Here is a 26,971-nt window from a genome sequence, read left to right on the forward strand (position 1 = left end):
GGGGGGGGGGGGGTAAGATGTACGCAGTCCATACCTCTACCTCTGATGAAGTAGAAAGGCTGTTTCCGATAGACCCCCGGCTCAAGGCACGAGATACCACACAAACACATAGTGCAGCACAGAAGCAGATTACATAACATAAATACGACACCCATAAGTAATATAAAGCAGAGGAAAGCAGGGGAAAGCACACAGATTCGTAATACAACATGGAACACGGAACACAGAATCATGACAAGAATAAAACCCCCACCAAGTAATTCCCTACACTAGCGACCCGAACTGGCCCTAATCCTCTGCCGTAATTTGCATCCTCCAGACCTTCCTATCTAGGGTCATGTCCTCGGTGAGCTGTAACTGTTCCATATCCCGCCTAACCACCTCACCCCAGTACTTCTTCGGCCTACCCCTACCCCGCCTAAAACCATCCAACGCTAGCCTCTCACACCTACGGACCGGGGCATCCATGATCCTCCTCTTCACGTGTCCGAACCATCTCAATCGTGCTTCCCGCATCTTGCACTCCACTGAAGTCACACCAAACTTCTCCCGGATAGTCTCATTCCGAACTCTATCCCCTCTAGTCAGTCCACACATCCAGCGCAACATCCGCATTTCTGCCACCTTCATTTTTTGGATGTGGGAGTTCTTAACTGGCCAACACTCCGCTCCATACAACAAGGCCGGACGGACTACCACCCTGTAGAATTTGCCTTTAAGCTTGGGAGGCACCTTCTTATCACACAACAACCCGACGCGAGTTTCCAATTCATCCATCCCACCCCAATACGGTGCGAGACATCCTCGTCAGTCTCACTGTTACTCTGGATCACGGACCCAAGATACTTGAACTTGTCCCTCTTACATACCTCTTGAGCTTCCAGCTTCACTACTACCTCATTCTCCCGCCTCACGTCATTAAACTTGCATTCCACATACTCTGTCTTGCTTCTGCTCACCCTGAACCCTTTAGACTCAAGAGTTCGCCTCCACACCTCTAATTTGTCATTCACACCCCCTCGAGTCTCATCTATCAGAACTACATCGTCTGCAAAAAGCATACACCACGGCACCTCCCCTTGAATACGCCGCGTCAACACATCCATCACCAACGCAAACAAAAAGGGACTAAGAGTAGATCCCTGATGTAATCCTGTCAGGACAGTGAAATGCTCCGAGTCTCCTCCCGCCGTCCTCGCCTGGGTTTTCGCTCCATCATACATATCCTTAATTACTCTGATATATGCCAGCGGTACCCCACTCACCTCCAAGCATCTCCAAAGCACCTCCCTGGGGACTTTGTCGTAAGCCTTCTCCAGGAAACACCATGTGCAGATCCTTCTTCCTCTCCCTATACTGCTCCACCAACCTCCGTACCAGGTGGATTGCCTCCGTCGTCGAGCGGCCAGGCATAAATCCAAACTGGTTCTCCAAAATAGACACTATCCGTCTCAGCCTCACCTCGACCACTCTCTCCCAGATCTTCATCGAGTGACTCAATAACTTAATCCCCCTATAGTTATCGCAACTCTGAATGTCCCCCTTATTCTTATAGAGAGGGATCATGGTACTCCACCTCCACGCCTCGGGCATCTTTGCCGTCCTGAAAATTTCATTAAACAATCCAGTCAACCACCTTACACCAGCCTCTCCAACGAACTTCCAAAACTCCACCGGTATCTCATCCGGCCCCATCGCCCTACCCCTTCGCATCCTGCGGACAACCTGTCTAACCTCTTCTACCTTAAAACGTCTACAATAGCTAAAATCCCGACACTCCTCTGAGTGCTCCAGTTCCCCTAACACAATAACTCTATCCCCTTCGTCATTCAAGAGCCCATGAAAATACGACTGCCATCTCTTCTTGATGTGGCCGTCCTCCACCAACACTCTACCGTCCTCCCCCTTAATGCACCTCACCTGATCGAGGTCACAACCCTTCCTCTCCCTAGCCTTAGCGAGTCTAAACAACTTTTTCTCCCCTCCTTTCCCCTGTAACCCTGCATACAAGCTCTCAAAAGCGGCCGTCTTAGCAGCTGTGACTGCTGACTTCGCCTCCTTCCTCGCTAGCTTATACTCTTTCCTGTACACCCGCTTCTTCTCTTCGTCCTTACTTTCCACCAACTTAGCATACGCCCCTTTCTTGGTCCCCACTTTCTTATTCACCTCTTCATTCCACTACCAATCCCCCCGATGGTGCCCGGCCCGGCCCCTAGAAACACCCAACACCTTACTTGCATTCTCCCTGATGCACCTTGCCGCCCTGTCCCACATACTATCCACGTCCCCCCTACACTCCCACACCCCCATTCTCGCCAACCTCTCCTCTATCTCCCACGCATGTGTTTTAAGATACCATTTTGGTTTATTTAGTTAATAATGTACAATGACGTTGGGGTTATTTTCGGTTTTCTTCCTTACCTTGACTTAGTTATATTTTGTTACATTTTATTATATTTCTATCATGATTTAGCATATGTGGTTTTGGTACTCATACTACACTTCTGTACCATTTTGGTGCAGATTTGAGTACTAGTTGCCACTGATAATTTAACGATCATGCTGTGGTTGATTTTGGAGATAGGGTGAGCTATTGGAGTCAAATTTTCCCCATTCCCTTCTATCTATCTATGTCTAGTATTTTGTTTCGAGACGGAATTGTTCTGACAATTTTTGGATTTAGGTTGTATTTATAGTAGCTCTATTATGACTCTACCAGGTCATGGGATGGTTTTCTATGTTATGGATATCTTTAGTCTATTTTTTCGTATTGCTTTTTTATGAATTGAATTGTGTAATTTTCCCTTTTGAGGCATTTTCCACCAAGTTAGCCCATTGCAAATAGCTACTGGCTATGGTTTGGCTTACCTATTGGTGGGGTTTGGTAGGTGCCATCATAACTCTTAAATTGGATTTTAAAAAAGAGTTTTTTTAGGGAAAACAAGATTCTAAGTGTGGGGTGGTGATCATGAGTGTATTTATACATCCAAGTTCAAATTATTGCCTTTACTTACGTTTATTTTATTATATACATTTCTTATATAGTCCTTTGATTGAGCTTAATTTGTGTTCATGAACAAATGGACATAATTAGTTTTGTTTGACTAGAATTTGGTGATGATGGAGCTTAATTGGGTGTTGATATAAAGCTTATGGATGATTGATGGCATTAGGAGCAATATTGGAAGCATGAAAATCGTTAAAAGATTTATAAAGGCCTATACGATGCATGAGACACGATGCAAAAGGAAGAGACTACACCAAAGTGGATAATTCGAAATTGAAGCACAAGAGCATGCCACACCCATTGAGCCACGAGATAAAGGTGTGTCAAGGAGCTGGATAGACATTGAATGACACATTCTAGTGCGCATCCGCGATAGGGGCATGTCAGTCTCCCTATCTTCTGCGATAAGTACATGGCTAGGTTAAGGTTCTTGTGTAAATTTTTCCTCCTATATAAATAGGACTTGTATTATTTGTGGGATATTATATACTTCTGAGTAATGAGAAAAACATACGAGGGCTTATAATTAGGGTTATTTTATGACTTATCTCTTCTACTTTAATTTTGATATGAATACTTTGAATTCTATGATGTTTATTTCAAACATGAGTGGATAATTACCCTTGTTCTGGGGTTATGACCAGAACATGATTGGGCATTTGATTTGAATCAATAGAATTTATTTCTCATTAGATTGTGTTTGTGTTCTTAGATATACTATTGTAGTGTCTGACCAATATTAGAATAAATATGTAATTATTGTATGAACTAGCCATGGGAATATAAGAATAGGACAAGGAACATAAGGAATAAGATCATCTTTTATAGAAGTAGGATGATTCGCAACTAGGATAGCAATATACCTAGTTTGCCTTATTTGGCTATATACGGGATGAAAATGTTAAAGCATTTGGATTAGAAAATCACATCCCCGCACTACAATATAGTTGTGAGACTAATTTGAGTAGATGATTTAGAGGATGAACATTCTCGGATCGTACACTTAACCCCTTAGCTAGCAAGTTAAGAAATAAAGCTCATTGAGACAAAGAAAGGCTAAACATGATTGTGTGACTTGTCGTAGCCATGGAATCTCTCTAATTATTAGTTATGACTTTGTTAAAAATTGTATGCAATACTTTTTCTTTTTTTCACAGTTTGTTAGAGCTTAATAAATACTATAATCCTTTGATACATCATAACACTTTCTTGAAATAGTATTAAAGACTCAATAAGGTGAACTGCTAAACTAGTAGTACCTATGGATTCTATATTTGGATCTTTAGAGCTACTATATTGATTGTTAGACCATGTACACTTGCGTGTGTGGTAGATCACAATTGTACCATAACACTAAATCAAACAACAAAATTGATATTAAACAACAACAAACAATACAATCCAGGAAAACATTGTATTGTACTAGACTTTAAAATACAATACATACCATACAATATCATATATTATGAAATCATGGAACCACCATCCACACAAAGTGTTAATATGTGATTCTTTAGCTGTGGACTGGATGTGCTGATCCTATATTGTCACTCTTTTGGGGTATTGTACTTAGGGTGGACTTCATCATTCTAGATATGACAGAATTTGATGTGATTTTAGATATAGATTGACTCTCTTTTATCATGTTAACTTAGATTTTTATTCCAGTACACTTACCTTAGTTATGCTGGGTATACTAAGGTTGGAATGGCTGTGACCCAGGATTCCTGTCCCAAGAATAATTTTATTTATTTAGGCTCAATGGATAGTTGAGAAGGGGTATCTTCCCTATTAGGTTTATGTGAATGATACTACTGCTGACACCTCCCATTTGGAGTTAATACAGATGAGAAGAGACTTTTGGACATGTGTCTATAGATCTCCCAAGTGTCCCTCCATACAAAGAAATTGGGTACCAAGTTAATTTATATTCCTCCTTATAGGATGGATTTGAAGGAGTTGAAGGATTTAATTTCCAGTCATAAGGTTTGTTGAGTAATAGGTTAATTAGACCTAGTGTTTTTGTCATGACATAAAATAGAGTCCTGATGGTACCCATCACACCCTCTAGTACAGGGGTTAGAAAATTAGCCTTGGAACCTCAATTATCCACTACGTCTTTTGATCAATTGAAAAATATTTCTTGGCTAAATTCCGTTGAATATTAGCCAAGTGTCAACTCAAATAGTTCAAACTATGGCTGCATTATAATTTGACTATGTCTAGAAACAAATTATATTAAATGGGCCATACATCCCAAATCGCGCTAAATTAGTCTTTCCCAACTTTAATTAGTCTTACAATCATTAATACAAGTAAATGTCCAATCCCAATCTAATCTATTTTTTCAAGCTAAAGTAGAAATCGATAAAGCATGAGACTAATTTAAACAAGCAAAGCTTATTTATAACTCAAGAATAATCAATCAATACAAAAGTATGAGATAAAATAAAATCTAATCCAAAACATAAATATAGCACTGTGTCAAACAACAACATTCAAGACTGAATCCAACTACACACAAATATGCAATACAAAGCAATGGAATGATACAAAAACTAAGAATTATTCACTGCAAAGCTTCCAAATCTTCACTCTAAGGGTGTTGTGTTAAGAACCCTAGCCTACAAGATTGAAAAATATTCCAAATATGGTGTTTCAGATCTAAAAAATCTCTTCCATAGCTTAAAAATTATGTTTCGAGTATTTACCAAAATGCCACCATATTGATAACCTATTGTCACACAAGCCAATGCAGGTAGGCATCTACCCTTGCAGTTCAAGGTGTAGGTACCTATATTTGCCCTACAAGATAGGGTTGCAAGTAAATTTTAGCCCCTTTTAGCACACTATTTTGGCCATCTCAATCTCATCTGCATGGCTAGGTGACCAATTTAAGTCCATACATCATTCTAAGATCCTTCCCTTTATTTTTGCACCTTTTCATCAAAACTCTTTGTAAACCCAAAGTAACTATGATTATCACTAGTCAAAGGATAATTAGCCTAATATTATGAGTTAATGACACAAAATCATAAGAAAAATATACAAGAACGTGGAAAAACTAACACTTATAACTACCACTTATCAACACCCCCAACTTAAAAATATTTGTCCTCAAGCAACAAATTATCAAAACTTAATTTGGCTATCAATTTAATCTCAAAATCCATTATCAACAATTCATATAATATTTTTCAATTAGGCACCATGATTATAACTTTGGTTGGTACTAACAATTAGTCAACAAGAATGTGAGTCTTATCCAAGCAACTACCTCAATTTCACACACACCTACAAGAGTATAATGGATTTTCAAAAATGATCAAATAACAACAACCAATTATCAAGAAGTGACTCACAATTAATAGTCAATCGAACATTCTCTTTTCCTTATTTTACAAATTTATCAACTTTACCAATCTATCCTAGTTTACATACCCTCAAGAAAGAAAGTCCAAAAATTTACAACATTTACAACACCTATAAAAGTGAAAAATGCATAAACACTCACACCTAACAAAGAATTCCAAGTTCTAACAAGTATCATACCATAGGCTCCCTTATTTTACATCGCCACTAACATAAAAGTATCGGTTGGAGATCCCGAAAGCTTTTTCTAACTTGTAATTTGGGCTAGGGGAAGGGTTGGATATGCATTTAGGATAAAAGTGACTACACCATCCTTGAACTCTAAAAACATAATATAATTCAAAATTTGATCATTTGCCTCTTAATTTTTATACAACACAAGTGCCTATCCTTTTCATTCTAGTTCATCACCTTATTGACAACTTTCTCTTTTCTTTTCTTCTCTAATTTTTCTTTCCTTTTCTATTTTTCTCTTATTTTAATTAATTGTTTTTTTATATTAAGGTACTCACTTAAAAAATCATGGTGCATAATCCTTTCTCCAAGTTCCACCACACCCAACTTAGGCTTTTAGCCTTATATTAGCAATTTCTTCAAAGAGGGTATGGTTTAAGAGAGGGAATTTTTTCAAAAGGTTATTAGGATAAAATGGGGTATCTAGTGATAAAATTTATGCATGGGTAGGATTTTAAGATTAAAGAGGTTTTCAAAAGTCACAAAGAAGACCTAAGATCATTTCTCCAACCAAACACAATCAAGAATAACATTAAAAGAACAACATAGCACATTCTTGATGACAAAATTAATCACAAGAATTATTCCATAAAAATCACCACATATGCAATGTAATCTATACTAGAAGAATCAGTTTCACTTTCTAAACAAAAATAAAAGAGTTATTTTCATATTATCACCACCTAATTAGGAAGAAATCTATAACTCCCTAGGTTTTTGACCCTAAGAAAATTTCCTAGATTTTTGGTTTGTAGAAAAAATATGACTAAGGGGTACTAATTATATGTTGGGGTATAGTTCATATAGGTTGGCCATATGCTGATTAGTGTTGGTTGAATTAGTTTCTGTAATAGATGCGAGTTGGTGGATACGAGTCATATTGATGGATAGGGTCATCTTATTTAGGGGTTTTCCTTGAATTAATATTAGACTTGGTAGCTTAACTTGGATCTAAGTATGAATGGCTCACCATGAGATATAAGCTAGGGTATGAGTCATACTAAAGACTCGTATAGTGGACAATCTTCAATCCTCTTTGATTCTATTTTACTAGGGGTACGGGTTAAAGGTACGAGTCATATGCTTTGGGTACGACCTGTATGGTTAGTCGTACCCCCTGATGGGAATTATATGCAGCTTAAGTGAGTGAAATCTGGATATTTCCCCACTTAACCTATTAAGGTCCCACAACTTTTAACATATTTTTGAGATTATTTGACCTATTATTCTATTTATTAACACTTAGAAAACACTCTAATCCTCTCTAAGGCTTTTGGATAAAGTAAGGCTAGGGTTTTACTAAGGTGATCAATTTAGGGCTTGTGTTGGTGATTTCTCTCCATCATCTACTTAATTTAAGGCATGTACTCCTTCCCTCATTGTTAGTGCCAACTGAAGGTATATTTTGTAAATTATTTTCATGGTATAATTGTTATATGGTTTTGGGTTTTCAAATGTATATATTGAGGGGCTTTGCTTATAATGGCTTGGTTATTGTTTTTCCATATTTTATTTATGTATTTACATGTTTTAATGGTGGTTTGGATACTTGGTTTCATGGGGATGGTTAATTGGTATTTGATTTTAGTTTTGGAAATACTATTCCCCAAAATGTTTGATAAAATGCTTATGAGAATGCTTTTACTATATTATTGGATTTTTTAATGGAATTATTGCATGGTATGGTTTGGTAATGGAGCCCTTAATGGTATAAATGGTTTAAATGATTTGGAATGGTTAAATAAAATGGTATGGTGGTCATGGTTATGGTTAATTGAACTCCTTAGGGATAAAATAGAATCCCCAAGTAAACATGTTTATGAACAACTTGTGGGGTACATGGGACTCTCCAATCAAATATAATAATAGAACACTTATGGGGTATATGGAACTCCCCCAAGTTAACCTGGTAAATGGGTACACGAGAATCCCTTAACCTCTTAAGGTTTGGATAAGGACAATACTTGTAAGTTATAGTCGATAGAAGGATACCACTCTTGGGGATAATACTGTTTGACTAAATTTCTCACTGTTTAACCCATTTATAATATGTTATGGAACTTGGTTTGGTTATTGTTTTGGTTTAGGCTTATGTTTTTAGTTGATCATAGTGATTGGTCGGATTGGGATGGTTTATCTTATTTTGGTTAGTCTTAGTTGTAGACCTATCCCAAAGTCTGGATTAGTTCTATTACACGCTATCTTGTTATATGTTCGGAATTCATCTAACTTAGGGCATATGTTGGATGGTTGGGCTGGGTATGGGGGGTGGTCTTTGGTCCTGTTTAGACTTGAGATGCCTATTATGGCAAGGCACCTAGTTGGGTCTTGTCAAGTTGATATCTGGGATTTAAGTTCATCGTTATTGGGAGTCCATAAAGCCGTGTCTAGTAGAGTCTCTTTTAAGGATGTGTAATATGCCACACTCATAAGGTAGAGGCTAAAAAGTATTTAGCAATGTTTCACTATTTTAGTATTTTACTCTCAAGCTTGGAGTCTAAGGCTTGGAATCTTCTCTAATCCTGATTTTCTCATTTTTCAGATCGTGCCTTGATGATATGTAATATAAGAAAACTCTTTTGTCCCATTTGGGACAACATGGAAGGGACACAGGGGATTTATATTTGGTCTAGGGGTCCAGTCCCTAATTTTTCTATAGTTTCACCGATTTTTACTAGTCCTATTCAGGGTGAGGTGATGAATGCAAAATTTTTTAATTGATTTATACTATTACTCAGTTGATTGCTGCTCAAGCTGACTGAGATACATATGGTGTTTCATCTATTGAGGCCACAAGGTTGGCTAGGTTATAAAGATAAATCCTCTCACTTTACTGGTGTTAAGGTGGAGGAGGAACCATAAGGTTTCTTGGATAAAATAAAGAAGATATTTAGGGTGATACGGCCACAAACATAGAAGAGGTGAATTTTGCAGCTTATCAGCTCAAGAATATTGTGTACTAGTAGTACAAGGAGTGGGATAGGGATAGAAGTAATGTTGAGGAGTTGTCCTTATGGGAGACTTTCTCAGTTACTTTTCTTGAGCACTTCTTTCCTCAGGAGCTGAGAGAAGTAAAGGCAGAGGAATTTGTTAGTCTGAGATAAGGGAAAATGTTAGTCAAGTGAATATGCCTTGAAATTTCATCAGCTGTCAAGATACGCTCTAGAATTGGTGTTCGATATGAGGGCGAGGATAAGAAAGTTTGCTTCAGGACTATCTCTGTATTTGATTATCAAAAGAAAGACTATGTTGCTAATTAAGGAAAGGTATATGTCTAGGTTGGTGGTTCATATACAACAGCTAAGGAAGAAAATAAGAAGCAAGCTAAATTTGTTAAAAGACAGAGTAAGAAGTTCAGCTCTTCTCAATAATGTGGTGGGCAACTAAAAGATAGTTGTGATAAAGGTAAGTGGGCAAACAGGAAGTGGGGGTTATCTAGTTTCTTCTTGTCTGCTAGTGCTCCTTACTCGAAGCCTTTAGGTGATAAGCTTCAATAGGGTGGTGATTAATTCAAGGAATAAGATGCCCAATCTAAGGCGAGTGGGTCGCAGTTGGCTTCTTTATGCCCTCCTTATTGGTTCTACGGTCGTCTTTATTAGGGATTTTGTGTTAAAGGGAGAGACATGTGTTTTAAATATGGTCAGCTAGGCCATATGCTCAGAAATTATCAAGTTGGTAAGGGTGCTTTGGGAGCAGTTAAAGCTTCGATTGCTTCACGTTCTGCTCTTGCACCTAGTGATGCTGCTTTGGCATATGCTCTTGCTTTTGGTACCGACACTAGTAGGAATAGGTTATATGCTCTTGCATCTCAACAGTAGTCTGAGAAATCACCTAATGTCGTGATTGGTACATTAAAACTCTTTTATTGTGATGTGTATTGCTTTCTTAATTCGGGGTCAACTCTCTCTTATGTGATGCGATTTGTGGCTATAAATTTTGGTTTTGATCCTATGGTTATTTTGGATCCTTTTTTTGTTTCTACCCTAATAAAAGACTCTATGACTTCTAAGAGAGTCTATAAGGGGTATGTGGTATCTGTTGGTAGTAGACAAACTTTGGTAGATTTATTTGAATAGGATATCATGGATTTCGATGTTATTCTGGGGATGGATTGGTTACACTCTTACTACGCATCCTTAAATTGATGAACCCATAAGGTTGTATTTAGGTTCCCTGGTGAATTAGTTATTGAGTGAGAGGGTGGTTTCCTAGCTCCTATAGGATAGTTTATTTCTTATCTTAGAGCTTAGAGATTAATCTTCAAAGGATATATCTATTATTTGGTATGGGTTATAGATTCTAACTTACAAGGTCCTTCTTTATATTCGGTTCTGGTGGTAAATAAATTTCTTGAAGTCTTTCTGGATGATCTTCCTAGCGTTCCACTAGATAAGGAGATTGAGTTTGGTTCCAAACACTAGTCCAAAATCTATTTCTCCTTATAAAATGGCTTTGGATGAGTTGACGGAACTCAAGGAAAAAGTTAAGGATCTTCTGGATAAGGGGTTTATTCATCCTAGTGTAACCCTATAGGGTGTACCAGTATTATTTGTGCGCAAAAAGCATGGTTCCCTTTAAATATGCATTGAGTATCGACAATTGAATAAGGTAACAGTTAACAACAAGTATCCTCTTCCACGGATAGATGAATTGTTTAATCAAGTGCAAGGTGCCAAGATTTTTGCTAAGATATATCTTTAATATAGGTATTATCTGCTTAAGATTAAGGAGGAGGATATCCCTAAGATAGCTTTTCCTACTCGGTATGGGCACTTTGAGGTCTTTGTTATGTTATTTAGTTTGACTAATGCCCCAATGATATTTATGGATTTGATAAATAGGGTTTTCAGGCAGTTTTTGGATCCTTTAGTCATTATGTTCAATAATTTTTTGGTTTATTCTATGAGTGAGATGGGTCATGCTAATCTGCTCCATATGGTATTGCAGACCTTAAAAGAGCAGCAGTTGTTTGCAATGTTCTCCAAGTGTGTATTTTGTTGAATGAAGTAACTTTATTGGGCCATATTAATTATAGTAAAAGGATCATGGTGGATCCGCATAAGGTGGTTATGGTGAAAACATGGTCTAGACCGGTGACTCTAACTAACATTCAAAGCTTCTTGGGTTTAGATTGGTATTATAGGCAGTTTATGGAAAGTTTCTCTATGATAGTAACCCCATTGACTATGTTAACTCAGAAAAGGTAATGTTTTCTTGGTCGAATGTATGTGAAGGGAGTTTTAAGAAGCTTAAGGATAAGATAACTTAAACTCTAATTTAGCATTAACTGAATGTAATGAGGGGTTTATGGTTTATTATGATGCTTCTGGGGTGGGACTTGGTTGTGTTTTGATGCAACATGGAAATATTATAGCCTATGCTTCCAGGCATTTGAAGGTGCATGAGAAGAATTATCCTACTCACGATTTGGAGCTTTTAGAGGTGTTTTTTTAAAATCTAGCAGCATTATTTATATAGAGTGCATGTGGACATCTTTTCTAATCATTAGAGTCTAAAGTATGTGTTTATTCATAAGGAGCTAAATATTAGGTAAAAAAGATGGTTGGAGCTTCTCAAGAACTGTGATATGAGTCTTCACTGCCACCCAGGTAAACCTAATATGGTTGCTAATACTTTTAGAAGGTTGTCCATAGGGTGTTTGGCTCATGCGGATAAAGAGATGTGAGAATTGGTAAAGGATATTCACCGCTTGGCTAACCTTGGAGTTTGTCTCTTGGACTCCAATAATGGTGGTGTGATAGTACAAAAGTGGCTTGGTCATCTCTTGGAGCAGAGATTAAGGAGAAGCAAGTGATGGATCCTCTCTTGATGAACATCAAGAGTGATACTGGTGCGTAAAAGGTGATGGTCTTTGTGATCAGTGGTAATGGTACTTTATACTACCAAAGGGAGTTTTTATGCTCCTGATATCGATGATTTGTGAAAGAGGGTTTTAGATGAGGAGTATGATCGCGCTATGTTGTTCATCCCAGTTCGACAAAAATGAATCATGATCTCAAGGAAATGTATTGGTGGGTGGTATGGAAAGGGATGTAGCAGATTTTATGACCAAATCCTTGTTGTGCTAACAAGTCAAAGTTGAGCACATAAGGTATGGTGGGTTGTATCAATAAATTAATTTACCCAAATGGAAATGGGAGGTGATCAATATGGATTTGGTTACTGGTCTTTCTTAGTCTCTGAATTAATTTGATTTAATTTAGGTCATCGAGGATAGGATGACCAAGTCCACTCACTTTTTGCCTATGCGGACTAACTTTTCGATTGAAGTTTATGTGAGGTTATATCTTCATAAGATTGTAAAGTTGCATGGGGTACCTGTTTTGATTATTTATGATCTAGGTACATAGTTTTCATCTAACTTTTGTCTGTTTTTTCAAAAGGGATTGGGGACTAAGGTTAGTCGTAGAACTGCTTTTCATCCTCAGATTAATGGGCAAGGAGAAAAAACTATTCAGACATTGAAGGATATGATTCGATTATGCATAATTCATTATGGGGCTAGTTGGGTTGAGCATCTACCTTTGGAAGAGTTTTCTTATAATAATAGCTATCATTCTAGTATTGGTATTGCCTTTTTTATGGCATTGTATGGTAGGAGGTGTAGATATCCTATTGCGTGGTTCGAGCTTGGTGAGGTGAATATGTTCTATCCCAATTTGGTTTATCAGGCTATGGAAAAGGTAAAGGTGTTTTGAGATAGGCTTAAGGAAGCCCAAAGTCGCCGAAAGTCCTATGCAGATGTAAGGCATAAAGACTTGGAGTTTGAGGTTGGGGATAAGGTGTTTTGATAGGTATCTCCCATGAAGGGAGTAATGTAGTTTGGCAAAAAAGGGAAGCTTAGTCCCCATATTATTGGTCCTTTGTAATTTTACGAATGGTTTGTAATGTGGCTTATGAATTAGAGTTTCCTTCTAGTTTGAGCCCCATTCACCCGACATTTCACATCTTTATGTTGAGGAAATGCATTGGTGATCCTTCTTCAGTTGTTTCTTTAAAGGGATTGGGTATCTCCAATTTTTTATCTGATAAAGAGGTCCCGCTCGAGATCTTAGATAGTAGGTTTGTTAGTTATAGACCAAGGATGTGGCCTCGATTAAGGTTCTAAGGCGAAACCACAAGGTGGAAGAGGCTACTTGGGAAGTGGTGGGCGACAAGAAGTCAAAGTATCCACATCTATTTTCTGCTTTTGGTAATCATGCGGAAGGTATGTTTTCTTCAACATACTTTTATTTTCAAACTTTGTTAAAGGAAAGATTAATATGTTTCCATCTTTATTTTCTAACTTGGTTAAAGGTTGGATTTTTATTTGATAATGCAAATGAATCGTGCATGTGTTTACCCTACCTTGTCTGTTATTCGGGGATGAATGTTCCTAGAGGGGAAGACTATAACACCCTAGGTTTTTGACCCATAGAAAATTTCCAAGATTTCTATTTTTTGGAAAAGATACAACTGAGGGGTACTAATCGTATTCTAGGGTATGATTCGTATGGGTTGGTCGTATGATGACTAGTTATTATTGGTGGGTTGGATTGGATTTTGGAATGGATGCGACTTGGTGGATTTGAGTCATATTGGTTGATGCGGGTCATCTGGTTTGTTTTTTTTCCACTTAATTTTAGACTTGGTAGCTTAACTTGGATCTGAGTATGAGTGGCTCACCATGAGCCGTAAGCTAGGGTACAAGTCGTACCATGGACTCATTTGATGGATAGTGTCCAATCGACTTTGATTTTATTCTGCTAGAGGTACTAGTCCAAGGTACGGGTCGTATGCTTTGGGTATGACTTGGTTTAGGTAAGTTTTTCATTGGATAATGTTGGGTCCAAGAGGAGGCCTAAAGTATGAGTGGTGGGTACCACTCGTATTGGAGGGTTCGACTGGTATGGTTTGTCGTACCCCCTGACCGAAATTTTATGCAATTTAAGTGAGGGAAATCTAGACATTTCCCCACTTAACCTACTAAGGCCCCATGAGTTTTAACACACTTGGGAGGTTATTTTCTCTAATATTCTATTCATTAATACTAAGAAAACACTCTCTAATCATCTCTAACTAATCATCTCTAAGGCTTTTGCATAAAAAAAGCCTAGGGTTTCACAAAGCTAATCAATTTGAGGCTTCTGTTAGTGATTTATCTCCATCACCTACTCAATTTAAAGCATGTACTCCTTCCCTCATTGTTAGTTCCAACTAAAGAAATATTTTGTAAATGATTTCAAATATATATTTTGGGGTTTTGGTTATAATGGCGTGGCTATGGTTTTCCCATATTTTAATTATGTATTTATATATTTAATGATAATTTGGAACTTGGTTGCATGGGAATGGTTAATTGGTATCTGATTTTGGTTTTGGGAACACTATGCCCCTAATATGTTTGATAAAATGCCTATGAGAATGGTTTTAATATATTGTTGGAATTTTTAATGGAACTATTGCATGGTATGGTTTGGTAATGGAACCCTTAATGGTATAAATGGTTTGGAGTGGTTAAATGGAATGGTTTAGTGGTTATGGTTATTTTTAATTGAACTTCTTGTGGGGTACAATGGAATCCCCCAAGTAAACATATTAATGAACAACTTATGGGGTATATGAGACTCCCCCAGGAAAACATAATAATAGAACACTTATGGGTACATGGGACTCCTCCAAGTTAACTTGGTAAATAGGTACATAGGAATCCCTTTTCCTCTTAAGGTTTTACTAAGGACAATACTTGCAAGTTATAGTCGATATGACGATACCACTATTAATAGCCTTGGTTAATAATAAATGGAATAATGGATAGGTTGGTTAGAAATGGTTTTAATTGGGCAATAAAGGCGGGATCTGATAGCTAACCATGAAGGTCGGATTTCAATGAATGAACAATGGAAAATCATGTTTGCCGATATATGGGGTTGGTCATGGCGACCATATATGATACTATGAGGTACACGAGAATCCTCTAAGTACGCTATACATATGCATCATAGAGAGCGAAGGGTACTTGGGAATCCCCTGCTCTTATGGTATCTTTGGTTTGTGAAGCTGCACGTATCGAGGCCCCTTCAGGGGGTTACATTAGACCCATATAGCCTACAGGTGGTTTTAGGACTGTTAAGATACACATACCCAGGTTAATGGTTTTAAATGAATGCTAAACCTGGTTCCCTTTCCTGACATGGTTGTACATATATTGTTTTTACTTGTTTTACTGGGTGACATTATTTTATCTTTATCCTGAGTTCATGCTAGCGTTCACCCGCTAACCCATCTTTGGGTGATTGTATCACCATGAGATGCAGGAACCGACCATTCTATTCCTTCTGCATAGTGATCAAATTTTGGGATCAACTTTTAGATTGAAGTGGTGAGCTTCCATCTTTTCAAAAGGCTTTATTTCATATTTATGGATGTTTTTACACACTTTGGTTTATTTATGGATATTGGTTTTGGCTATGGTTGGGGGCATGTCCCTACCGGATATTGGTTTTCTTTTGGTTAGAGGCTTTTATAGAACTACTATGGGTTAATATTGGCCAGATCAATATTGGTGTCAAACTTAGTATTTGCATTGGTATTGGGGCTGAAGCTGTTGGACTAAATTTCTCCCTATTCCATCCTTTTATATTATGTTATGGAACTTGGTTTGGTTATTATTTTGGTTTTTGCTTTTGGTTTTGGTTGATAATGGTTATTGGTTGGATTTGGGATGGTTTGGCTCATTTGGGTCGATCTTGGTCAAAGACTTATCCCAGAGTCTAGATTGGTGCTATTACATGCTATCTTGCTATATATTCAAAATTCATCCAACTCAGGACAAATGATGGATGGTTAGGTTGGGTATCGGGGGTGGTCTCTAGTCCTGGTTGAACTTGAGATACCTATTATGACAAGGCCCCTAGTTGGGTCGTGTCAAGTTGGTATCACGGCTTTAGGTTCATGGTCAGTTGGGAGTCCACAAAGCAGTGTCTAGTAGAGTCTCTTTTAAGGATATGTAGTGCACCACACTTATAAGAGAAAGGCTACATGGCATTTTGGAATGTTTCAATTTCTTTGTATTCTATTCTCAAGCTTGGATTCTAATATTTGGAATATTCTCTAATCCTAATTTGTTCGCTTTTTAGATCATGCCTCGATGATCTAGAATACAAAGAAACTCTTCTATCCCATCTGAGGATAATGTGGAAGGGATATAGGGGATCCATATTCAGTCTAGGATTCTAGCCCCTGATATTTATAGAGTTTCACTAGTTTCTACTAATCCTTTTCAAGGTGAGGTAACGAATGCAAAATTTCGTCAATCGATTTAGACTATTGCTAAGTTGGTTGCTGCTCAGGCTAGGTGAGATGTATCTAGTGTTTTATCTATTGAGGCCATAAGCGTTGGCCAATTTATGAAGATTAATCCTTCTTTTACCGATATTAAGGTAGACGGGTATCCATAGGTTGTTTTGGATGAAATATAGAAGATATTTAGTGTGATACAGGCCATGAATGTGGAAGGGGTGAATTTTACAGCTTATCAGCTCAACGATATTGCATGCTAGTAGTACGAGGAGTGGGATAGGTGTAAAGGTGATGTTGAGGAGTTGTCCTTATGGGAGACTTTCTCAAAAGCTTTTCTGGACCGTTTCTTTCCTCAGGAGCTGAGGGCAGCGAAGGTGGAGGAATTTGTCAATCTGAGATAAGCAAAAATGTCAGTCAAGGAATATGCTTTTAAATATCATCAGTTGTCAAGGTATGCTCCAAAATTGGTGTCCAATATAAGGCCGAGGATGAAAAATTTTGCTTCAGGACTGTCTCGGTATTTGATTCTTGAAAGTAATACTACATTGTTGATCAAGGAATTAGATATGTCTAGGTTGGTTGTTCATATAAAACAAGCAGAGAAAGAAAAGAAAAAGCAAGCTAAATTTTGCGAAAGGTAGAGCAAGAAGTTCAGGTCTTTTGAACAAGGTGGTAGGAAATAGAAAGATAGTCACGTTAGAGGTTAGGAGACAAAGATGAACTGAGGGAGTTCTGATTCGTTCTCTTCTGCTAGTGATCCTTACCCGAATATTTTAGGTTATAAGTATCAGCAGGTTGGCGATAATTTCCAGGCACAGGGTGCCTAATCTCAGGCAAACGGGGCACAGTTGGATTTATCATGCCCTTCTTGTCGATTCTATGATCGTATTCATTAGGGATTTTATGATGAAGAGAGGGATATGTGCTTTAAATGTGGTCAGCCTAGCCATATGCTCAAAAACTATCCGATTAGTAAAGGTTCTTTGGGAGCGGTTAAAACTCCTATTGCTTCATCTTCTGCTCCTGCACTTAGTGGTGTTGTTTTTGCATCAGCTCCTACTTTTAGTGCTAGTGCTGGTCGAAATAAGTTATATGTCCTTGCATCTCAATAGTAGTCTGAGGAATCACCTGATGTTGTGACTGGTACGTTACAACTCTTTTTTATGATGTGTATTGCTTTTTTGATCTAGGGTCCACTCTCTCTTATGTAATGCAATTTGTAGTTGTGCATTTTGGTTTTGATCCTAAGGTTATTTCGGATCCTTTTTCTATTTCTACCCTATTAGGAGACTTTATGGTTGCTAAGAATCTATAGGGGCCGTGTGGTATTTGTTGGTAGTAGGCAGACTTTGGTGGATTTATTTGAACTGGATATGGTAGATTTTGATGTTTTTCTGGGGATAGATTGGTACTCCTGTTATGCTTTCTTAGATTGTCTACCCCATAAGGTTGTATTTAGTTTCCCTAGTGAATCAGTTATTGAGTGGGAGGGTGGTTCCCTAGCTCCTATGGGATGATTTATTTCTTATCTTAGAGCTCGGAGATTAATCTTCAAATGATGTCTCTATCATTTGGTATGGGTTAACGATTCTAACTTAAAAGGTCCTTCTTTACATTTGGTTCTGGTGGTAAATGAGTTTCCTGATGTCTTTTTGGATGATTTTCCTGGCGTTTCTCTAGATAGGGAGATTGAGTTTGTTATTGATTTGGTCCGAACACTCATCCAATATCTATTCTTCCTTATAGAATGACTCCTGCTGAGTTGAGGAAACTCAAGGAGAAAGTTAAGGATCTTCTAGGTAAAGGATTTATTTATCCTAGTATAACCCCATGGGGTGCACATGTATTATATGTGCACAAGAAGGATGGTTCCCTTCTAATATGCATTGACTATTGGTAATTGAATAAGGTAATAGTTAAGAACAAGTATCCTCTTCCAAGGATAAATGACTTGTTTGATCAGGTGCAAGGTGCCAAGTTCTTTTTTAAGATAGATCTTTAGTTTGGGTATCATCAACTTAAGATTAGGGAGGAAGATATCACTAAGACAGATTTTTATACTCGGTATGGGCACTTTGAGTTCTTGGTTATGTCATTTAGTTTGACTAATGCCCCAACAATGTTTATAGATTTGATGAATAGTGTTTTCAGGCAGCTTACGGATCTTTTTGTCATTGTGTTCATTGATGACATTCTAGTTTATTCTACGAGTGAGCTAGATCATGATAATCACTTCCATGTGGTGTCATAGACCTTGAAAGAGTAGCAGTTGTATGCCAAGTTCTCCAAGTGTGAGTGTTAGATGAACACTGTAACTTTCTTGCACCATATTATTTATAGTTAGGGGATCATGGTTGATTCACATAAGGTGGCTGTGGTGAAAAAGGTGGCATAGACCCACGACTCCAACCAACATTTAGAGTTTTTTAGGTTTGGCTGGGTATTACAGGCAGTTTATGGAAAGTTTCTCATTTGTAACTGCCTAATTGGCTAAGTTGACTCAGAAAAGGTAAAGTTTTATTGGTCGGATACATGTGAAGGGAGTTTCAAGAAACGTAAGGATAAGCTAACTTCGGCTTCAATTTTGATATTTCCTGAAGGTAATGAGGGGTTTGTTGTTTATTGTGATTCATCCTAGGTAGGACTTGGTTGTGTTTTGAATCAACATAGGAAGATTATAGCCTATGCTTCCAGGTAGTTGAAGGTTTATGAGAAGAATTATCTTATTTATAATTTGGAAGTTTTAATGGTGGTTTTGGCTTTGAAAATCTAGTGGCATTATTTGTATGGAGTGTATGTGGGCATCTTTTCTGATTATAAGAGCCTACAGTATGCGTTCATTCAGAAGGAGCTAATATCAAGCAAAGAAGATGGTTGGAGCTTTTCAAGGACTATGATGTGAGTCTTTACTGCCACCCAGGTAAAGCTAATGTGGTTGTTGATGCTTTTAACAGGTTGTCCATGGGGAACTTAGCTCATATGGATAAAGAGAAATAGGAATTAGTGAAGGATATTCACCGATTGTCTAATCTTGGAGTTTATTTCATGGACTCCAATGATGGTGGTGTGATGGTATGGGAAATGATTCAGTCATCTCTTGGAGCAGAGATTAAGGAGAAGCAAGTGATGGATCCTGTCTTGATGAAAATCAAGAGTGATGTTGGTGTGCAAAAGTGATGGTATTTGAAATTAAGAGTGATTTTGGTGTTCAAAAGGTGATGGTTTCTATTTTGAGGAAGTGCATTGGTGATCCTTCTTCGATTGTTCTTATGGAGGGATTGGGTATCTTAGATTCTCTGCCTTATGAAAAGGTCTCGGTTGAGATATTGGATAGGAAGGTTTGTCGATTATGGACCAAAGATGTGGCCTCGGTTAAGGTTCTATGGTGGAACTACAAGGTGGAAGATGCTATAGGGGAAATGAAAGAGAACATGAAGTCCAAGTATATGCACTTGTTTTCTGCTCCAGGGATTTGTGCGGAAGGTATGTTTTCTTCAACATACTTTTGTTTTCAAACTTTGTTAAAAGAAAGATTAATATACTTGTATCTTTATTTATTAACTTGGTTAAAGGTTGGATTGATATTTGATAATGCAAATGAACCGTGAATGTGTTTACCCTACCTTTTTGGTCATTCGGGGATAAATGTTCCTAGTGGGGGAGACTATAACACCCTTGGTTTTTGACCCTTTAAAAATTTCCTTGATTTTTGGTTTCTGTACAAGATATGAATAAGGGGTACCAGTCCTATGTTGGGGTATGACTCATATGGATTGGTCATATGCTGACCAATATTGGTTGTTGGGTTGGATTGGTTTCAGGAATGGATACGACTTGGTGGATACGAGTCTTATTTGTGGATATGGGTCATCTGGTTTAGGATTTTCCATGAATTAATCTTATACTTGGTAGATTAAATTGGATCTAAGTACGAGTGGCTCACCATGAGCCATAAGCTAGGGTAGCTCATACTATGGATTCATATGGTGGATAGTGTTTAATCCTCTTTAATTCTATTTTTGCCAGGGGTATGGGTCAAAGGTACGGGTTGTATACTTTGGGTACGACTTGGTTTTGGTAGTCATACCATAGGCAGTGTTGGGTCCAAGGCGGAGACGTAGGGTACGAGTTGTGGTTACCACTCATAGTGGAGGGTACAACTGGCATGGTTAGTTGTAGCCCCTGACGGGAATTTTATACAGTTTAAGTGAGGGTAGTCTAGACATTTTCCCACTTAACCTATTAAGGCCCACGACTTTTAACACACCTCGGAGGTTATTTTCCTTATTATTCTATTCATTAATACTTAGAAAACACTCTTTAATTCTGTTAAGGCTTTTGGGTAAAGAAAGGCTAGGGTTTCACTAAGGTGATCAATTTGGGTATTGTGTTAGTGATTTCTCTCCATCATCTAGTCAATTTAAGGCCTGTACTCCTCCCCTTATTGTTAGTTCCAACTAAAGGAATATTTTTTAAATGGTTTTCATGGAATAATTACTATACGGTTTTGGGTTTTCATATATATATATATATATATATTGGGGATTTTGGTCATAATGTTTGGTTATGATTTTCCTATTTTTGAATTATGTATTTTCATGTTTTAATGGTGTTTTGGGTACTTGGTTTCATGGGAATGGTTATTGGTATTTGATTTTGGTTTTGGAAACACTATGCTCCAATATATTTGATAAAATGCCTATGAGAATGCTTTTACTATATTGTTGGACTTTTTAATGGAACTATTGCATGGTATGGTTTGGTAATGGAACCCTAAATGGTATAAAAGGTTTAAATGGTTTGGAATGGTTAAGTGAAATGATTTTGTGGTCATGGTTTTGGTTAATTGAACTCCTTGTGAGGTCAATGGAATCCCCTAGGTAAATATGTTAATGAACAACTTGTGGGGTTTCTGGGACTCCCCCAAGCAAACATAATAGTGGAACACTTGTAGGGTACACGGGACTCCCCCAAGTTAACTTGGTATCTTAAAGACCTTGATTTCTACACCATAGAAAATTTCCTAGAATTATGGTCTCTGGACCCAATATGACTCATGGGTACAAGCCGTACCTTGGGGTAAGAATGGTATGATCCAGTCGTATGCTGACCAGTGTTGGTTGGTTGAGTGGATTTTGGTCACTAGAATGGGTACAACCTGAATGGTACGAGTCGTATGGTTGGATACATATTGTATGTTTTGGGTTTTCCTTAGTTTAATCTTAGACTTGGTAACTTAAGTTGGATCTGAGTATGAGTGGCTCACCATGATCTATAAGCCAGGGTATGAGTCGTACCCAGGACTCGTATAGTGGTATGTGTTCAAATCTCCTAGATTCTATCATGATAGACATACGGTTAATGGGTACTAGTCATACAATTAAATATGACTTGGGTTTGGGTGTGTCGTACCTTGGACAGTGTTGGGTACAAGGGGGAGGCCAAGGGTACAAGTGGTGGGTGCCACTTGTACAGGAAGGATACGACTCGTAAGCGTCAGTCGTATCCCTGTGATGGGATTTATGTGTAGCTTAAGTAAGGTAATCTGGACATTTCCCCACATATCCTAATAAGGTCCCACAGCTTATATTGCATTTGGGAGGTTAATTTCCCTATAACTCTATTCTTAAACACTTAGAAAACACTCTTAAATCCTCTTTAGAGTTCTTGGGCAAAAGAAGCTAGAGTTTCATCTTAATGAGTAAATTATAGCTTGTCTTGGTGATTTCTCTCCATCATCCCCTTGGTTTAAGGCATGTGCTTTTTCCTCATTGTTAGTTGTAACTAAAGGCATGGTTCTATACAATGTTTTTATGATTTGAATATTTTATGATTTTGGGTTTTCAAAAATGATTTAGGGGTTTTGGTTATAAATGCTTGGTTATGGTTACCCTATGTTTTAATCATGCTTTTATATGTATTAATAGTGGTTTTGGATGGTTGGTTGCATGTGAATGGTTCTTTTGTAATGGACTTTGGTTTTTGGAAATACTGCGCCCCCAAGGTGAGCGATAAGATGCCTATAAAAATGTTTTCACTATAATATTGGTTTTTCAATGGGACTTATGAATGACTTAAACTTGTTAATGGAACCCTTAATGATGTGAATCATTGAAATGGTTTTAAATAGATTGGAAAGGCCTTGGTATCCATGGTTTAGGTTAATTAGAAATCATATAGGGTACATGGGAATCCCCTAAGGTTTGGCTAAGGATAATACCTGCAAGTTATTGTTGGTATGACAATACCACTACTAATAGTCTTGGTTTATAATAATAGATTAATAGTTTGATTGGAAAATCATTTTAATACTGCTTAAAGGAGGGATGTAGAAAAGCCATGGAAGGTGGAGGTCCGGTACAGATCTAAACTGAAAACTCATTTTTGCCGATGTGAGGTTTGGTCCAAGAGACCGTGTGAATGATGTCACACTATATATTTTAGGGGATGTAACAATCATCCCAGGATTTTTTTCCTTGGTCATGTGAATTCACGCACTAGGGCCCTTTTAGCAGGGAGAGCTGATCCCATATAGCTCATGGGTGGTTTAGGCCCGCAAAGCTACACAACCCAAGTAAATTTTTTAGTGGCATAATAAACCCGGTTTCCTTTTTCGTCCTGGTTATATATATTTGTATGGTTGTGTTCATATGGATAGTTTTTAGTTGGTATTATAAATGACATTATTTTATCCTTATCATGATATTATGCTAGCATTTACCCACTAACCTATCTTCAGGTGTTGTATCCCTACACGATGTAGAAACCAGTTGTTCCACTCTTCCTACTTAGCAATTCGAACTTCGGGGTCAACATTTGGATTGATGTGGTATCCCCACGTGATGTAGAAACCGACCGTTCCACTCCTCCTACTTAGCAATTTGGACTTCGAGGTTAGCATTTGGATTGAAGTGGTGAGCTCCCATCTATTCGGAATGGTCCATTTCATGGATGTTATTTCATAATTTGACTTATTTATGGATATAGGTTTTGTCTATGGTTGGGGGCATGTCCCAATCGGATTTTGGTATTCTTTTGATTAGAGGCATTTTTGGTACTTCTATGGGTTGGAATTGGTGGGTTCGGTAGTGGTTTCATCCTTAGCATTTGTATTGGTATTCAGGCTGATATCGGTTGACGATATTATTGGTTGTTCCATCGTATTTCATTTTAGGATTAATCATATTATGTTTTGGATCTCATTTAGTTATGGCCTAGTTTATGGCCTTAGATTCGATATTGGTTTGGCTTAGTGGTATGGTTAGTATGGTTTGGTGGATGGGATGACTTAGTAAGGATGGTCTAGGAATACACACTTTCCAAAGTCAATCCTTGTCTGGTTATGCTATCTTGTTATATGTTTGGAATTCAGCCGATTCAAGGTATGCTAATGGTGGTTGGGTTGGGTAACAAGGGGTGGTCCCTGGTCCTGGTTGGACTTGGGATGCCCATTACGACAAGGCCCCCGATTAGGTCATGTTAGTAAATAGGTACACGGGAATCCCTTAACCTCGTAAGGTTTAGGTAAGGATAATAATGGTAAGTTATAGTCGATATGATGATACCACTATTAATAGTCTTGGTTAATAAGAAATTGAATAATGGATTGGTTCGTTAGAAATGTTTTTAATTGGGTAATAATGGCGGGGTGTGATAGCTAACCGTGACGGTGGGATTTCAATGAACGAACATCAGAAACTCATATTTACCGACATGAGGGGTTGGTCATGGCGACCATATATGATACTATGAGGTACATGTGAATCCTCTAAGTACACTGTACATATGTATCATATAGAGCGAAGGGTACTTGGGAATCCCCTACTCTTATGGTATCTCTGATTCAAGAAGCTACACGCATCTGCGATCGTTCAGGGGGTTACACTAGACCCATATATCTCATGGGTGGTTTTAGGATGGTTGAGCTACATATACTCGGGTTAATGGTCTTAAATGCATGCTAACACGGTTTTCTTTCCCGACATAATGTTATATATATATGTATCATTTGTATGCATATGGTTGGTTCACTTAGTTTTACTGGATGAAATTATTTTATCCTTATCCCGAGTTCATGCTAGTATTCACCCATTAATTCATCATCTAATGGCTATATCCCCATGCAATGCAGGAACCGACCATTCTACTCTTCCTGCATAGTGAGAGGATTTCGGGATCAACTTTTGGATTGAAGTACTGAGCTTCCATTTTTCTGGAAGTCTCCATTTTATGTTCATAGATATTTTTACACACTTTGGTTTATTTATGTATGTTGGTTTTGGATACAGTTGGGGGAATTTCCTAACCGAATATTGGTTTTCTTTTGGTTAGATGCTTTTGTGGAACTACTATGGGTTGGTATAGGTGGTATCGGTATTGGTGTCAGCCTTAGTATTGGCATTGGTATTGGAACTAATACTGTTTGACTAAATTTCTCACTGTTCCTTCCTTTTATATTATGTTATGGAACTTTGTTTGGATATTGATTTGGTTTTGGCTTATGGTTTATGTTGATTATGGTCATTGGTTGGATTTGTTACGGTTGGGCTCGTTTGGGTCATTCCGGGTCATAGACCTATTCCAGGGTCTGAATTAGTGATATTATACGCTATCTTGTTATATGTTCCAAATTGATCAGACTTTGGGCATATGCTGGATGGTTTGGCTAGGTATCGGGGGTGGTTTCCGGTCCTGGTTGGACTTGTGATGCCATTATAACAAGGCCCCTGGTCGAGTCGAGTCAGGTCAAATCAAAAAAATAGTCAAAGTGTTGTCACAAACATCATTCACTTTCATTCACTTATTTTCACAAAATTTTTGGAGGGGTATTTTCATTTCGTCATTTCACAATGCAAGACTAACTCTATTAGTACCAAATAAGCCACAATCCCACGTTTTAACTCCAACAAGGCTAATAATTCAATGGATATTCCAAATTCACCTTTGCAACACTCATAATCCCAATCCTCCTTGGATATGGGTACTCTGACTTTGCCTGCACAACCGACACCAACACCCAAACACGATGCTTTTCTCTTAAGAATATCGTCACTCGATCTATCAGTAGGAAAAAGTAGCTTAAAACAACTATCAATAATACTATAAGATGCTAACCTGATAAATAAATTAATCTAGATGTGAAAATGAATAAAATGACTAATCAAATAAAATCAAAACTAAGCTCAAACCCAACAAGGGCACACAATATTCATAACCACAAAAAAATCATTTAACTTGAGATACCAACTAAGCACTCTTTAGAAGACTTGACAACTTATAATTAAGTGTGCATAGAAAGAATACTTTCGAATAGCAATTAGCGTCTAAATAATGGAAGAAAGTAGAGAAAACTACACTTGGGAATTTCATAAAACACATGGTAGGTGTCATAAAGGAAACATCATTAAGAGTAGTTTGGGTACTCAAGAACTACCAAAATTGACATAACTCAAATTCAGACAACCAACAACAAATCCCACATATTGAAATTAGGTCCACACAAAAATAGGAACTCTTCAAATTAGTAATTGGAATAGGGAGTAACAAAGAACAAAATGGATGTTTCACATAGCACTTTTATAAAACACATGGTGGGTGTTAAAGTTCAGGATTTTTCCAAAATTCATGTCAAATGTGACACCCACACTACACCATTCACAAGGACCACTATTTTTGATTCCACATAGTTAATTTCAAACCCGACGAGGGTGCAAATGTATCAAAATATATCAATAGTACAAACCAAAATAAAAACTAAGCTATACCACCCCCACCTACAAGATGTTTCAGTGTGCCCAATGCAAGAAAAATAAAGTAGTGAAAGAGGTAGAGGGGTCCCTGAAGCAAACTAGGCAAGAGGATAGACATAAAAGTAGATGCTAGTAGTGTTATAGTTGGAATACTTGGAGCCTCCTCAGACTGGGCTCATGTTTCATTCCTATGAAATTTTTGCATTCCATCCTTATTCAAATCACTTCCAAAAACTCTAAAATCACTTGGATTGGTAAAAATAAATTCCTAAGCTATTATGAAAATTAAAATTTCGAAATGCAAAAT

This window comes from Capsicum annuum, chromosome 6, assembly GCF_002878395.1.
Source record: "Capsicum annuum cultivar UCD-10X-F1 chromosome 6, UCD10Xv1.1, whole genome shotgun sequence".
Taxonomy (NCBI): Eukaryota; Viridiplantae; Streptophyta; class Magnoliopsida; order Solanales; family Solanaceae; genus Capsicum; species Capsicum annuum.